Source organism: Scyliorhinus torazame, chromosome 3 (assembly GCF_047496885.1).
Source record: "Scyliorhinus torazame isolate Kashiwa2021f chromosome 3, sScyTor2.1, whole genome shotgun sequence".
Classification (NCBI taxonomy): domain Eukaryota; kingdom Metazoa; phylum Chordata; class Chondrichthyes; order Carcharhiniformes; family Scyliorhinidae; genus Scyliorhinus; species Scyliorhinus torazame.
In genome coordinates, this window is record NC_092709.1 from 169,356,540 (window position 1) to 169,370,939 (window position 14,400).

Sequence of the window (14,400 nt, forward strand, 5' to 3'; positions counted from 1 at the left end):
AAGGGTGGGTCAGTAAATTTGCAGATGATACGAAGGTTGGTGGAGTTGTGGATAGTGAGGAGGGCTGTTGTCAGCTGCAAAGAGACATAGATAGGATGCAGAGCTGGGCTGAGAAGTGGCAGATGGAGTTTAACCCTGAAAAGTGTGAGATTGTCCATTTTGGAAGGACAAATATGAATGCGGAATGCAGGGTTAACGGTAGTGTTCTTGGCAATGTGGAGTAGCAGAGAGATCTTGGGATCTATGTTCATACATCTTTGAAAGTTGCCACTCAAGTGGATAGAGCTGTGAAGAAAGCCTATGGTGTGCTCGTGTTCATTAACAGTGGGATTGAATGTAAGAGCTGTGAGGTGATGATGCAACTGTACAACACCTTGGTAAGGCCACATTTGGAGTACTGTGTACAGTTCTGGTCACCTCATTTTAGGAAGGTTATGGAAGTTTGGAAAAGGTGCAAAGGAGATTTACCAGGATGTTGCCTGGAATGGAGAGTAAGTCTTACGAGGAAAGGTTGAGGGTGCTAGGCCTTTTCTCATGAGAACGGAGAAGGATGAGGGGTGACTTGATAGAGGTTTATAAGATGATCAGGGGAATAGATAGAGTAGACAGTCAGAGACTTTTTCCCCGGGTAGAACAAACCATTACAAGGGGACATAAATTTAATGTGAATGGTGGAAGATATAGGGGGGATGTCAGAGGTAGGTTCTTTACCCAGAGAGCAGTGGGGGCATGGAATGCACTGCCTGTGGAAGTAGTTGAGTCGGAAACATTAGGGACCATCAAGCGGCTATTGGATAGGTACATCGATTATGGTAGAATAATATAGTGTAGATTAATTTGTTCTTGAGGGCAGCACGGTCGCATTGTGGATAGCACAATTGCTTCACAACTCCAGGGTCCCAGGTTCGATTCTGGCTTGGGTCACTGTCTGTGCGGAGTCTGCACATCCTCCCCGTGTGTGCGTGGGTTTCTTCCGGGTGCTCCGGTTTCCTCCCACAGTCCAAAGACGTGCAGGTTAGGTGGATTGGCCATGATAAATTGCCCTTAGTGTCCAAAATTGCCCTTTGTGTTGGGTGGGGTTACTGGGTTATGGGGATAGGATGGAGGTGTTGACCTTGGGTAGGGTGCTCTTTCCGGGAGCTGGTGCAGACTCGATGGGCCGAATGGCCTTCTTCTGCACTGTAATTTCTATGATAATCTATGATTAATTCAGGACAAAGGTTCAGCACAACATCGTGGGCCGAAGGACCTGTTCTGTGCTGTATTTTTCGATGTTCTTTGTTCTATATTCAAGTTCTGTACTAGCAAGTGACTGAAAATATTTACTTTTTTTAGCTCATTAATCCCATAATTATTGATGTAATTACTTATTTTCTACTTGGGTGGTAAAGTTTAACGTCTGCAATTAATTTACAGTGCTCATTAAACTTTGCAGTAATAAAGCATAATGTAAATTTTCTGCCCCAAGATCAATTTTCCACTGAGTGCTTATAGTGCACAAACACTGATAGAGGATTCTTCTGCCCAGATAATTAGCTGTAATCATTGACTGAAGTTGTGCCTGTGTCATGAGATAACCGTTTTAGAAGTTTAGGGTGCCTAAAAGTTTGAACATATATTCCTAGATCTCCAGAACACAATAGAAATTGTACAAAAATCAATGCCGACTTTCATTGTCATAAACTGCTTAAAATAATGCTGATTATTACTGAAACAATGATTGCATCTCCCAGTGGCAGGAAGCATTCAAAGTTCTAATTTTGATAAATGCTGTTCTCTGTTCACCTTTCCTCAACTGAAAATAATATAATATTAATATGAATCCCCTGTGTTAACTCTAACTTCTACGAACGAATGATTCACAGGAGACTAGGAACAGCATTACGATTGTTTATTCAGGCATATGCAGGGAGACATAGTTCAACAAGCAAGCTCGTTAACCCACCTCTATTGTTTACAAAAAGTGGTATATATTTATACATTTTTTAACACATGCGCATTCATTTTTTAGATTTTCAATCCGGTATTGCACATACACAAGCACATTCACCAACACCCTTGCAGGCACTCCTAACTTATTTTGGTATTATCTATTGTCCCTATCTGCTACTGATATAATTGTTACCTTCTGTTCCCAAACTTGTTATTGAAGTTAGCTCTCCTTGTGTGAGCGCAGATGCAGATTCTGCTCACTTAGGCTTTAAGATTTACAAAGGTCAATTAGAATTATTGTAATAATCTGTAACCTTTTTTCTGTTAGTTTATTAATACTCAACCCTAATTTTTAAATCTTACTACAAAATTTAAATCACATTAAAGCCTTAACTGTTACTATTTATCTCCCCAACACGCTGTAATGCTTGATTGTATAATCCAGAATAATGAGTCACAGAGAAAGTCTCTATGCAGCACCTGTTATTACATTTCATGCATTTGACTTACATGTTTCTTTAAAAAATTTGGAAATGTTGCCTAATACGGATATTTATTGTGATGACAGACTGCCTTTTTAAGATATTTCTTATATCGGTCAATATTCACCAATCCACTAATGTTGTGTTACTCTGCAGATCATTCTGTAGACATAATTAATCTAAAATCTAATGCATGATAAATCTGTACTTGTAACCTTTTTCTATTTTAAGGTTAGAGAGAAATAAGGGTACGTGGTGGCAAAGTGTTATTGTTGCTGGACTAGTAATCCAGAGAGCCAGGGTAATGATCTGGACCCAGGTTCAAATCCCACCACGACAGGTGGAGGGGCTGTTTAGCACAGGGCTAAATTGCTGGCTTTGAAAGCAAACCAAGGCAGGCCAGCAGCACGATTCAATTCCCGTAACAGCCTCCCCGAACAGGAGCCAGAATGTGGCGACTAGGGGCTTTTCACAGTAACTTCATTGAAGCCTACTTTTGACAATAAGTGATTTTCATTTCATTCATTTCATTTTCAATCAAACTAACTCAATAAAATATCTGGAACTAAAGGTTTAATGATGATCATGAAACCATTGTTGTTTATCATAAAAACACATATGGTCCACTAATGCCCTTCGGGGAAAGAAATCTGTCATCCTTGCCTGGTCTGGTCTATATGTGACTCCAGACACACATCAATGTGATTGACTCTTAAATGGATCAGCAAGACACTCAGTTGAATTCAATTGCTACATAAACACAAAAAAGGAATGAAACCGGACATACCACCTGGCATCGACCCAGGCACAGGAAATGACAATAGCAAACCCAGCCCTGTCAACCCTGCAAAGTCTTCCTTACTAACATCTGGGGGCTTGTGCCAAAGTTGGCAGAGCTATCTTACAGACTAGTCAAGCAACAGCCTGACATTGTTATACTTGCAGAATCACACCTTACAGACAAGGCGCGAAATTCTCCTACCCGCCCCGCCACATTTCTGCTCCGACCGACCGGCGGGAGTCTCCGTAACACCGGCCGGTCAATGGGGTTTCCCATTGTGGGGCAGCCCCACGCCGTCGGGAAACCCCCGGGCGCCGGCAAAACGGAGACTCCCGTCGGCGGAGAATGACGCCCAATGTCCCAGACACCACTATCACTATTCCTGGGTATGCCTGTCTCACCGGCAAGACAGACCCAGCGGGGGTGGCAACACAGTGGTATAGAGTCAAGAGGGTGATGCTCTGGGAGTCCTCAACATCGACTCTGGACCCCATGAAGTCTTATGGCTTCAGGTTAAACATGGGCAAGGAAACCTCTTGCTGATTTCCAACTACAGTTCACCATCAGTTGATGAATCAGTACTACTCCATGTTGAATACCACTTAGAGGAAGCACTGAGGATGGCAAAGGTGCAGAATATACTCTGGGTGGGGGACTTCAATGTCCATCATCAAGTGTGGCACCTCCACAGACCAAGCTGATCAGGTATTAAGGGACTGAGACTTCAGCAGTTGGTGAGAGAACCAACTAGAGAGAAGAACATACTTGATCTCTTCCTCACCAACCTGCCTGCTGCAGATGCATCTGTCCATGTCAGTATCGGTAGAAGCGACCACCGCACAATCCTTGTGGAGACAATGTCCCATCTTCACATTGAGGATATCCTCCACCGTGTTGTGTGGCAATACTACCTTGCTAAATGGGATAGACCACGAACAGGTTTAGCAACTCAAGACTGAGCATCGATGAAACGCTGTAGGCCATCAGCAGCAGCAGAATTGCACTGAACCACAATCTGCAACCTCATGGCCCAGCATATACCCCACTCTACCATTACCACCAAGCCAGGGGAACAACCGTTGTTCAATAAAGAGTGCAGGAGAGCATACCAGGAGCAGCACAAGCATACCGAAAAATGAGGGGTCCACCTGGTAAAGCTACAACAAAGAACTTCTTGTGCACCAAACAGCATAAGCAGCAGTAATAGACAGAGCTAAGCAAACCACAAAGAACAAAACAGATCTAAGCACTGTAGTCCTGCCACATCCATCTGTGAATGGTGGTGGACAATTAAACAACTCACTGGAGGAGGAGGTTCCACAAATATTTACATTCTCAATGATGGAGGAGCCCAACACATGTATGCCAAAAACAGGGCTGAGGCATTCGGAACAATCTTCACCAAAAGCACCGAGTGAATGATCCACCTTGGTCTCCTCCGGAGGTCCCCAGCATCACAGATGTCAGTCTTTAGCCAATACGATTCACTCCACGCGATAGAAAGACATGTCTGAAGGAACTGGATAATGCAAAGGCTATTGGCCCTGACAATATTCCGGCAATAGTACTGAAGACCCGTGCTCCAAAACTTGCCACGCCCTTAACCAGGCTGTTCCAGTACAGCTGCAGCACTGGCATCTACCCAGCAATGTGGAAAATTGCCCAGGTGTGGCCTGTACACAAGAAACAGGACAAATCCAATTACTGCCCTATCAGCCTACTCTCCATCATCAGAAAAGTGATGAAAGGAGTCAACAACGGTGCTATCAAGCTGCACTTACTCAGCAATAACCTGCTCACGGATGCTCAGTTTGGCTTCCATCAGGGTCACTCAGCTCCTGACTTCATTACAGCCTTGGTTCAAACAACGGACAAAAGAGCTGAATATCAGAGATAAGATGAGAGTGACTGCCCTTGACATCAAGGAAGCATTTGACTGATTAAGACATCAAGGAGCTCGAGCAAAACTGGAGTCAATGGGACTCAGGGGGAAAATTCTCCGTTGGCTGAAGTTATGCCTGACACAAAGGAAGTAAAGTAAAGTCACCATAGTCCCAGATGACTATAGGCTGACTGTCAGTGATTCAACCGGAGGAGCACCACACCACAGGCGAGGAGTAAGGTTGAGAAGGTGGGCCTTCATGAATAACCTCAGCTGGTACAGGATTTGAACCTGTACTATTGGCATTGCTCTGCATCAGTAACCAGCTGTTTAGCCAACTGAGCTAAATCGGCCCCAGCCAAAAAGGAAGATGGTTGTGATGGTTGGAGGTCAATCATCTCAGCTTTAAGACATCACTGCAGAAGTTCCTCAGGGTAGTATCCTAGGCTTAACCATCTTGAGCAAATTGTTGTGATGGTTGGAGTTCAATCATCTCAGCTTTAGCACATCACTGCAGGAGATCCTCAAGGTAGTGTCTCAACCATCTTCAGCTGCTTAATAAATGATCTCCCTTCCATCATAAGGTCAGAAATGAGGATATTTGCAGATGACTGCATAATGTTCAGCACCACACACAACTCCTCAGATAATGAAGTAGTCCATATCCAAATGCAACAAGATCTGAACAATATCGCAGCTAGGGCTGACAAGTGGCAAGTTATATTCGAGCCACACAAGTGCCAGGAAATGACCACGCCTTACAAGAGAGGATCTAACCATCACCCCTTGGCATTCAATAGCATTACCGTCGCTGAATCCCCCACAATCAACATCCTGACTGTTATCATTGATCAGAAACTGAACTGGACTAGCCATATTAATACTGTGGCTACCAGAGCAGGTCGAAAGCTCAGAATCCTATTGAGATTAATTCACCTCCTGACTCCCCAAAGCCTCTCCACTATCTACAAGGCACAAGTCAGAAGTGTAATGGAATACTCTCCACTTGCCTGGATGAGTGCAGCTCCAACATCACTCAAGAAGCATGACACTATCCAGGACAAAGCAGCCCACTTGATTGGCATCCCTTCCACAAACACTCAACGCCTCCAGCACCGACATACAGTGGCAGCCGTGTGTGCCATCCAAAAGATGCACTGCAGAAACTCATCAAGGTTCCTCAGGCAACACCTTCCAAACCCACATCCACTGCCATCTAGAAGGGCAGAAGCAGCAGATACCTGGGAATCCCGTCATTTGGAGGTTCCCCTTCAAGTCATTCACCACCCCAACTTGGAAATATATTGCCGTTCCTTCACTGTCGCTGAGTCAAAATCCTGGATCTCCCTCCATAACAGCACTATGTGTGTACCTACACCTCAACTGTAGCAGTTCAAGAAGGCTGCTCACCACCACCTTCTGAAGGGCTAGAGATGGACAATAAATGTTGGCATAACCAGCAATGCCCGCAAACCGTAAATATATTTTAAAAAAGCAATAACACCCAATACTTTGCTGGATGATCCACAATGCTGGTCAAAGATGGAAGAATATTTTCTACAATCCAATTTTAATGCCTTGTATTTTTTTATAGTTAATCCATTTTAACATACAGTATGAATCACTTCAGGAGCAATCTTTGTACTGAATATTTTATTTCTCAAATGGAAATGATTGAATCACAACTGTAAAATTAGCAAAATAAGCTTCCAAAGAGTTGGAAGTACCTCAAACAATATAGGAGGGCAAGGTTGATAGAGTTCAGGAAGAGGGAGCTATAAAGTGGTCCAGCCATTGCACGTACCATTTTGCAGTCTGGAAGCATGGGCCAGAATTCCAATGTGCAGACGCATTGACAGCAGAGGCCAATTCACCCATTGCAAACTTAGCATGTAAAGCCTGATTGTATGTGGCATTTTAACACAGCTACTGCATGAACATTGTTTCTAGGTTTCCCAACCAATTAACATTAACAAGTGTAAGTGGTGACACCATTTCAATTTCATTATTTACAGGGATGTTCTAAACATGCAAGTTGAAGTAGCTGAAGGTAGGAATGCCAGAGAAAGAATGGTTGTCATGGAAAGTCAAAGGTCAAAGACTTTATCCCGCTTCATTGACTTCCCCCTGGATGTACTGTTTACGATTATAAGGGACCAGAAGGAGATACTATTCACTATGGATGTGAGGAAGAAGCTTGCAGGTGATGCAAAGAGGGTGTGGTTAGAGCCCAGTAGGTCAGCAGTAGGAGTGAAGCGCCATGTCCCTGATCCTCCGCTTCGCCACCCGCTCCTGCAGATTTCCCGGCAGTGTAGGGGTTACCACAATGGGAAACCCCATTGGCCGGCTGCAGGAACGGGGGCGCATCGTGCCAGAAAACAGGGCTGGCAGGACAGAGAATCCCGCCCCAATCCCGCAGCAGGCTTTTGTCTGAGTTCAGAATCACTGCGTTTATAGCCTTGTCCAATTATGCACCATGTGATAGGATGCATTTTAAGCCTCACATTTATCCTTTGAACTAAATCGACAGCCATGAATGCCTATCGTTGGAGCTGCTAACAATGTGTTCAAATTCAGTTAAAAGAAATCTTTGCATATCATTTAAAATAGAGTATAACCAAATTTAATTTGATATTCTGAAAGTAAAGAGATCTGGGGTAATTCTCCAACCTAGTTTCCTCAATTCAGAGCTACATTTATGGAGGTAACTATTGGATAGTAAAGGATCCCTCTGTGCTGATTTAATTCCAATGCTTTCCCTTCGCGGTTGTGTCTTTCTGAACCTGATGTTATGCTGCTTCTGGAAGCTCCCATGTTGGAAGGAGCAAATTCGGTGTTGGAATACTGGGGCTAAATGGTGTCCTGGAACTGTTACTCGCACATCTGCTGCTGTGGTAGCTGGCTGGACCAGGACCATTTCTGACGTGCCTATTGAGAGCAGAAGGTTTGATGGGCTGGATGTGGGATCACATTAGGATCTGACAACTTCATTCATGCCTTCTCCAGCCATAGCCTGACACCTGGGCACACACTCAACATGTCCACTGCTCTTCCATTTAAGTGGAAAGCAATAACTTTCAAAGTACCTGTGATGTGGAGATGCCGACGTTGGACTGGGGTGAGCACAGTACGAAGTCTTACAACACCAGGTTAAAGTCCAACAGGTTTGTTTCGATGTCACTAGCTTTCGGAGCGCTGCTCCTTCCTCAGGTGAATGAAGAGGTCTGTTCCAGAAACACATGTTCCCGAAGCGTGGTACATTGGCGAGACCATGCAGACGCTGCGACAACGAATGAACGGACATCGCGCAACTATCACCAGGCAGGAATGTTCCCTTCCAGTTGGGGAACACTTCAGCAGTCAAGGGCATTCAGCCTCTGATCTCCGGGTAAGCGTTCTCCAAGGCGGCCTTCAGGACCCGCGACAACGCAGAATCGCCGAGCAGAAACTTATAGCCAAGTTCCGCACACATGAGTGCGGCCTCAACCGGGACCTGGGATTCATGTCGCATTATATTCATCCCCCACCATCTGGCCTGCGAAATCCTACCAACTGTCCTGGCTTGGTACAATTCACACCTCTTTAACCTGGGGTTACCCCATCTCTGGATCTGTAAAGATTTAATCACCTGCTAATGCTCGCATTCCTAGCATTGTTTGGCATCTTCGAATTTGTCTATATATGTGTTTCTGGAACAGACCTCTTCATTCACCTGAGGAAGGAGCAGCGCTCCGAAAGCTAGTGACATCGAAACAAACCTGTTAGACTTTAACCTGGTGTTGTAAGACTTCGTACTGTTCAAAGTACCTGACATATATTTCAGTTCTCTTGTTATGCTCACGATGGAAGATAGGTGGGATCAAGTTTTAGGAATACAGCTGTCAGAGGTACTCTGATGGTCCACTGGTAGTATGACTGGTTCTCCGGCTAGATTATTGCTCTGGGTGGAGTGACCATCCTCTTTTTAAAACCTGCTCTCCTGAAAGGCCACATCTCTACTTTCAAAGACTGGCCTGTTTTGAACAAAATAAAATCATGTGAGCTTGTGTGAACGCAGTTCACCTCAAACCTGCTCACTTCAGGTTTTAAGGGGCCTCAGGAAACCTCAGCTCAAGGCAGCTGAACTTTGCTGCATGAAAGAGGCAAGTGCTCCTGAGCCAGGAGGAACAGGAATGCTTTACCATGCCTTCCCCAACTCTTCCTATATGTTTAGCGGTAAATGCCAATTCATTCGGGGCCACCATAAGTCCTCCCCCAACTTGGAAATTTCATCGCAGTAAATACGTGAGACAATGAACCCAAAAGAGGTGGGAATCGTGGGAATTCTGACAGTCAGCCTAATCCTTCCTCTCTTGTTAAATTAACAAAATTCTGGAATAGAAGTAACTTCTGGCTGCCAGTAACCTTGGGCTGTATTCGCCGATTTGGAGACTATGTCCCCCACGCCGGTGTGAAAACGGTTGCATTCAACGCCAGGTAAACTGCCGCAAAATGGCCACCAATTCCCCGTTTTGCTGGGGGCGAGCAGGAAGGTAGCGTACAGCACCCAGCTCTAGCTGCTGACACGGCCTGGAGAAATGCCAGGTCCATGGCCACGCATGCGCACCGTGGCATTCTGGCAGTGGCTGCGCTGTGCAACATGGCGGCAGCCGCACGCGGACCAGGCCTGTGAAATAGTCATCCCCTACAGCCGACTCGCGCACCTCGGACCACCCCCCCACAGTGCCCCCAGCCCCAAATATGTCCACCCCTTCTTGCGGATCGGCCCTCCCCCGACTATGGCGGTGCTGGACTGAATCTGCAGCCGCCACGCTGAGTTCCCAATGGGTGAGACCACACACGACCGACGCCATCGGGAACTCGGCCGGTTGGGGACGAAGCATCACGGGGCGGGCATCAGCCACCGTGGATATGGCGTGCATCGTACTCTCCGAGGCAGCACGGTAGCACAAGTGGATAGAACTGTGGCTTCACAGCGCCAGGGTCCCAGGTACGATTCCCCGCTGGGTCACTGTCTGCGTGGAGTCTGCACGTTCTCCCCGTGTCTGCATGGGTTTCCTCCGGGTGCTCCGGTTTCCTCCCACAGTCCAAAGACATGCGGGTTAGGTGGATTGGCCATGATAAATTGCCCTTAGTGACCAAAAAGGTTAGGAGGGGTTATTGGGCAGCACGGTAGCATTGTGGTTAGCACAATTGCTTCACAGCTCCAGGGTCCCAGGTTCGATTCCGGCTTGGGTCACTGTCTGTGCGGAGTCTGCACATCATCCCCGTGTGTGCGTGGGTTTCCTCCGGGTGCTCCGGTTTCCTCCCACAGACCAAAGATGTGCAGGTTAGGTGGATTGGCCATGATAAATTGCCGCTAGTGTCCAAAATTGCCCTTAGTGTTGGGTGGGGTTACTGGGTTATGGGGATAGGGTGGAGGTGTTGACCTTGGGTAGGGTGCTCTTTCCAAGAGCCGGCGCAGACTCAGTGGGCCAAATAGCCTCCTCCTGCACTGTAAATTCTATGATTGGGTTATGGGGATAGGGTGGAAGTGAGGGCTTAAGTGGGTCGGTGCAGATTCAATGGGCCGAATGGCCTCCTTCTGCACTGTATGTTCTATGTTCTATGTGCTACATTGCTTTTCAGGGGGCTGAGCATCACTGCTCCCAATTTCGCCGTCATTGGGGATTCTCTGCCCCGTCACCAAACGCGATTTTGGCGTCGGGATCAGAGAATCCAGTCCCTTGTCTCTAATGGGAATTACCAGTCAGAGAGCTGGAAGATCAACAGTGCCACCATTAGGGGTGGCCAATGCTGGGACTGCATCAGCAGGGAGAGGATGCTTCAATAGCAGGCAACCCTTGAAGAGAGGTGAGTTAGTTTGGCGCTGGCGATTGAGGGGATGGGATCCTGGTGCATCAGCAACATGGTTGCTGTTGTGGAAACCAATGCCACAAGGGGGTACCTCCGTGGCTATGGAGCTCCACATCACAGAGGGCACCCACTGAACCCTCTGGGGGGCCACCAGGATTTACCTGGTGGTCTCCCAACACAGAAGCAGGCCCTCATCATCTTCAAGGCTGGGAAGTAGCTGGGGCTGGGAAGTGATCCTTAATTGGCCATTTAGTTGGTTCACTTGGTTGGCTAGGTTCTTGCTGCTGGCAAAATGCGGAAACTCTTGCCTTATTGCCAGCCCATCCACCAGTCCATCTTGAATCAGCTGGGAAAATTCATTCTACAGTGCTTCAAAATGCTTAGCTGCTTTTCATCCACACAGCTGTCTGTTACCCTTGAAGCTGTGCCCCAGACGATGAGGAAATTCAGGGCCATATTGTATATATTTACACATGAGCACGGCAGAAGACACTCACTGTTGTCATATTTCTGCATGAATGCCTGTGCACCGATTAATGAAAGATTTTGCTTGTTTTTCTTTTCTATGTGTAAGCAATATCAAAGTCACAAAATAATTTCCTTTGTATTATTTCTGACAAAACTGTAAAAACATTGTAAACTGACAAGTTTGCAAATTGTTAGAAATAACAATTATTGGCAATCCCCCGAAAACTCTTACAATGTCACCACCACATAGGCACTGGACGAAATCAAACACCACTGCAATTCAATTCACAGAAGTGAGTTCCTGATTTTCAGTACAGCAACATGATAGATTAGTTCTCTCAGATGCTACAAATTTATTTCACACATGGATAATTTGGGAGACTGTGTTCATAAATTGAAACCGGACAGAGGAAAAATTTGAGCAATTTGCCAACATCAGAAAACAGAGGTGAGCTGAATTGGAAAAAAAAAATCAACACGTTCTTGTGAGTGTCGGAAAAAGCGGAAAGGATGTAATCAGAGGCCTATGATGGAATAGAATGGCAGTGAAGGCAAACTTAGTTCAGTGGGAGATGATGTGTGGGGGCTATTAAGAAAAGGATTTTACAGCCCCTGTCAGCGTATTTGAAGGTGGGAGTGGGGCTCCTGAAATAAAATCTATGGCCTTCCCAATGCCTTCCCAATGCCACTGGAGGCTGCGCCGTGCGCATGCGCGACCTCCGACTCGGAAGGGCAGCATGGATAGCACTGTGGCTTCACAGCGCCATGGTCTCAGATTCTATTCCCCGCTGGGTCACTGTCTGTGCGGAGTTTGCACGTTGTCCCCGTGTCTTCGTGAGTTTCCTCCAGGTGCTCCGGTTTCCTCCCACAGTCCAAAGAATTGCAGGTTAGGTGAATTGGCCATGATAAACTGCCCTTAGTGACCAAAAAGGTTAGGAGGCTTTATTGGGTTACAGGGATAGGGTGGAAATTAGGGCTTAAGTGAGTCGGTGCAGACTCAATGGGCCGAATGGCCTCCTTCTGCACTCTATGTTCTAAGTGCGGGCGGGCATATCGGCAATTAGAGCAGCGAGCTTCATGACAGCTGCCTGCTAGCCCCTTGCAAGACGGTGAAAAAGTGACCTGTTGATGCCAGTTTTCCTGGCGTAAAAGACCACAGTTTTCACGATGGCGTGGGGACATAGTCCCAAAAATGGAGAGTCCAGCCCCAGGTTACTGTTTGCAGCCCCAAGACTTTTCTAACTTATTTGGGTACCTGATTTAAAACAAGCACTTTCCATGTTGGCTGAAAGGTTGCTCTCTTCACCTTTTTCTAGCTCTTTTCCCAGGAAGTCTCACAAGACCACCCGTAAGGTCTCAGCATTTCTCCTTAGGTCCTTTTATGCTCTTTCAACTTGATTTCATTGTATTAGCCCTTCTTTGAAAATTACCATTCCTAGAATATAAAAATCTTTCATGTTTTCCCTATTGTCCCCACATTCAGGACAAATAAAGTTTTATAAACTTGCTTTAGTTATTTATGACCTTTTCCAAGTTGTAAACTCTCTTTGCATCCCCTTGACATTTAACAACTGAACACAACAAACCTTCTTTAGCTCCTAATGCAAAGTTCTATCCATGGCTTATTTACTTTTAGAAAATTCAACTGAGTCATAGCTACTTCAAGTGAGTACCTTTAATGCCTAGACTTCACTGATGTCCTCAACCTTGCAGACAGTCAGTCCACAAGTTAATTGGTATTGTGTTACATACACACACACACGTGCACACACACACACACACACACACACACACTGAAACACATGTCCCCCACAACCCTGCTTCACAGAACATCGCAATGAACTCAAAAAATATTAAGAATAATAGCACCTTGCATCACAATATACACACAGTTCTGCTGCTGATGTCTTCAGGCTTTCTACTTTTGACTAAATGCTCTCATGTGCGTAGTCTCAATAAATGAACCCATTATGTGTTTACCTAATCCCTTATGAGCGATTGGTGCTTATCTCAATGCAACAACACAATATTTGCCACTGCTGAAACTGCTCTTATCGGTCCAGTAAAAGTTTGATCACCATGTCAAAAAACTCAATCATTTTCAGCTAAGTTGCTTTGGACAGATCATGAATACTCAATAGTGGCAGAAATAGTAAACACACAACTAAAGTGGCGTAGTCACTTCATCCAAAGGCTTGGTACTGGATTGCCCAAGCCTATATTATGTGGTGGGCTGAAGCTTAATAAATACTCTCGTGGTGATCGGTTCAAAAGAGATAAAGATTGACCAAAGACCAATCTAATAATAATGAAGCATCCCTCCTGACACATGGGAGCATGATGAGCGTGACAGAAAATAGTGGCAAAAGATGATTCATGACGGTATAACAAATCCTGAAGCCCGTTGCATCAAACTAGCTGAAGAAAAGATAGCTCAAAGGAAATAAAGGAAAGATCAGTCCTCAGATCAATCTGACACCCAATGACCCTTGTGAGGCAAGTATTTCCTTGTGTAAATTGGGCTTTACAGTTATATGACACACAAGCTGTATTATATTGGAGATCAGATATAGTTTGTCGTTATCAATGATGGTGAATAAACCATCAGCATCATCAGATTTCATTGAATTTGCATGCAAGACAACCATGAAAGAAAATATAATCACATTTTCAATATCTTTACCTTTTGAAGCTAATGGCACATTTGAGTGACCATTCTTTTAACCACTCTTTTTTTTGTCTGATGTATACATATCTTCTGAGTGTTCAGGAATTTGGTGTTAGCAAAATGGTTTAAACGTATTATTGGTTGTCTTAGCATGTCATGCTAAATTAATAAGATGTTCTGTTTGATACAAGGATAACTTGGCACAATATATTTATTTCAGAAAACCAATGACTTTTTGTTCTGTTTCATGCATTGAAAGGAGAATGTCTAAATCAAAACTACTTCAGTTGGATATAGTGAGCACTCCTCTACTATCTTGTCCAAAAAGTAA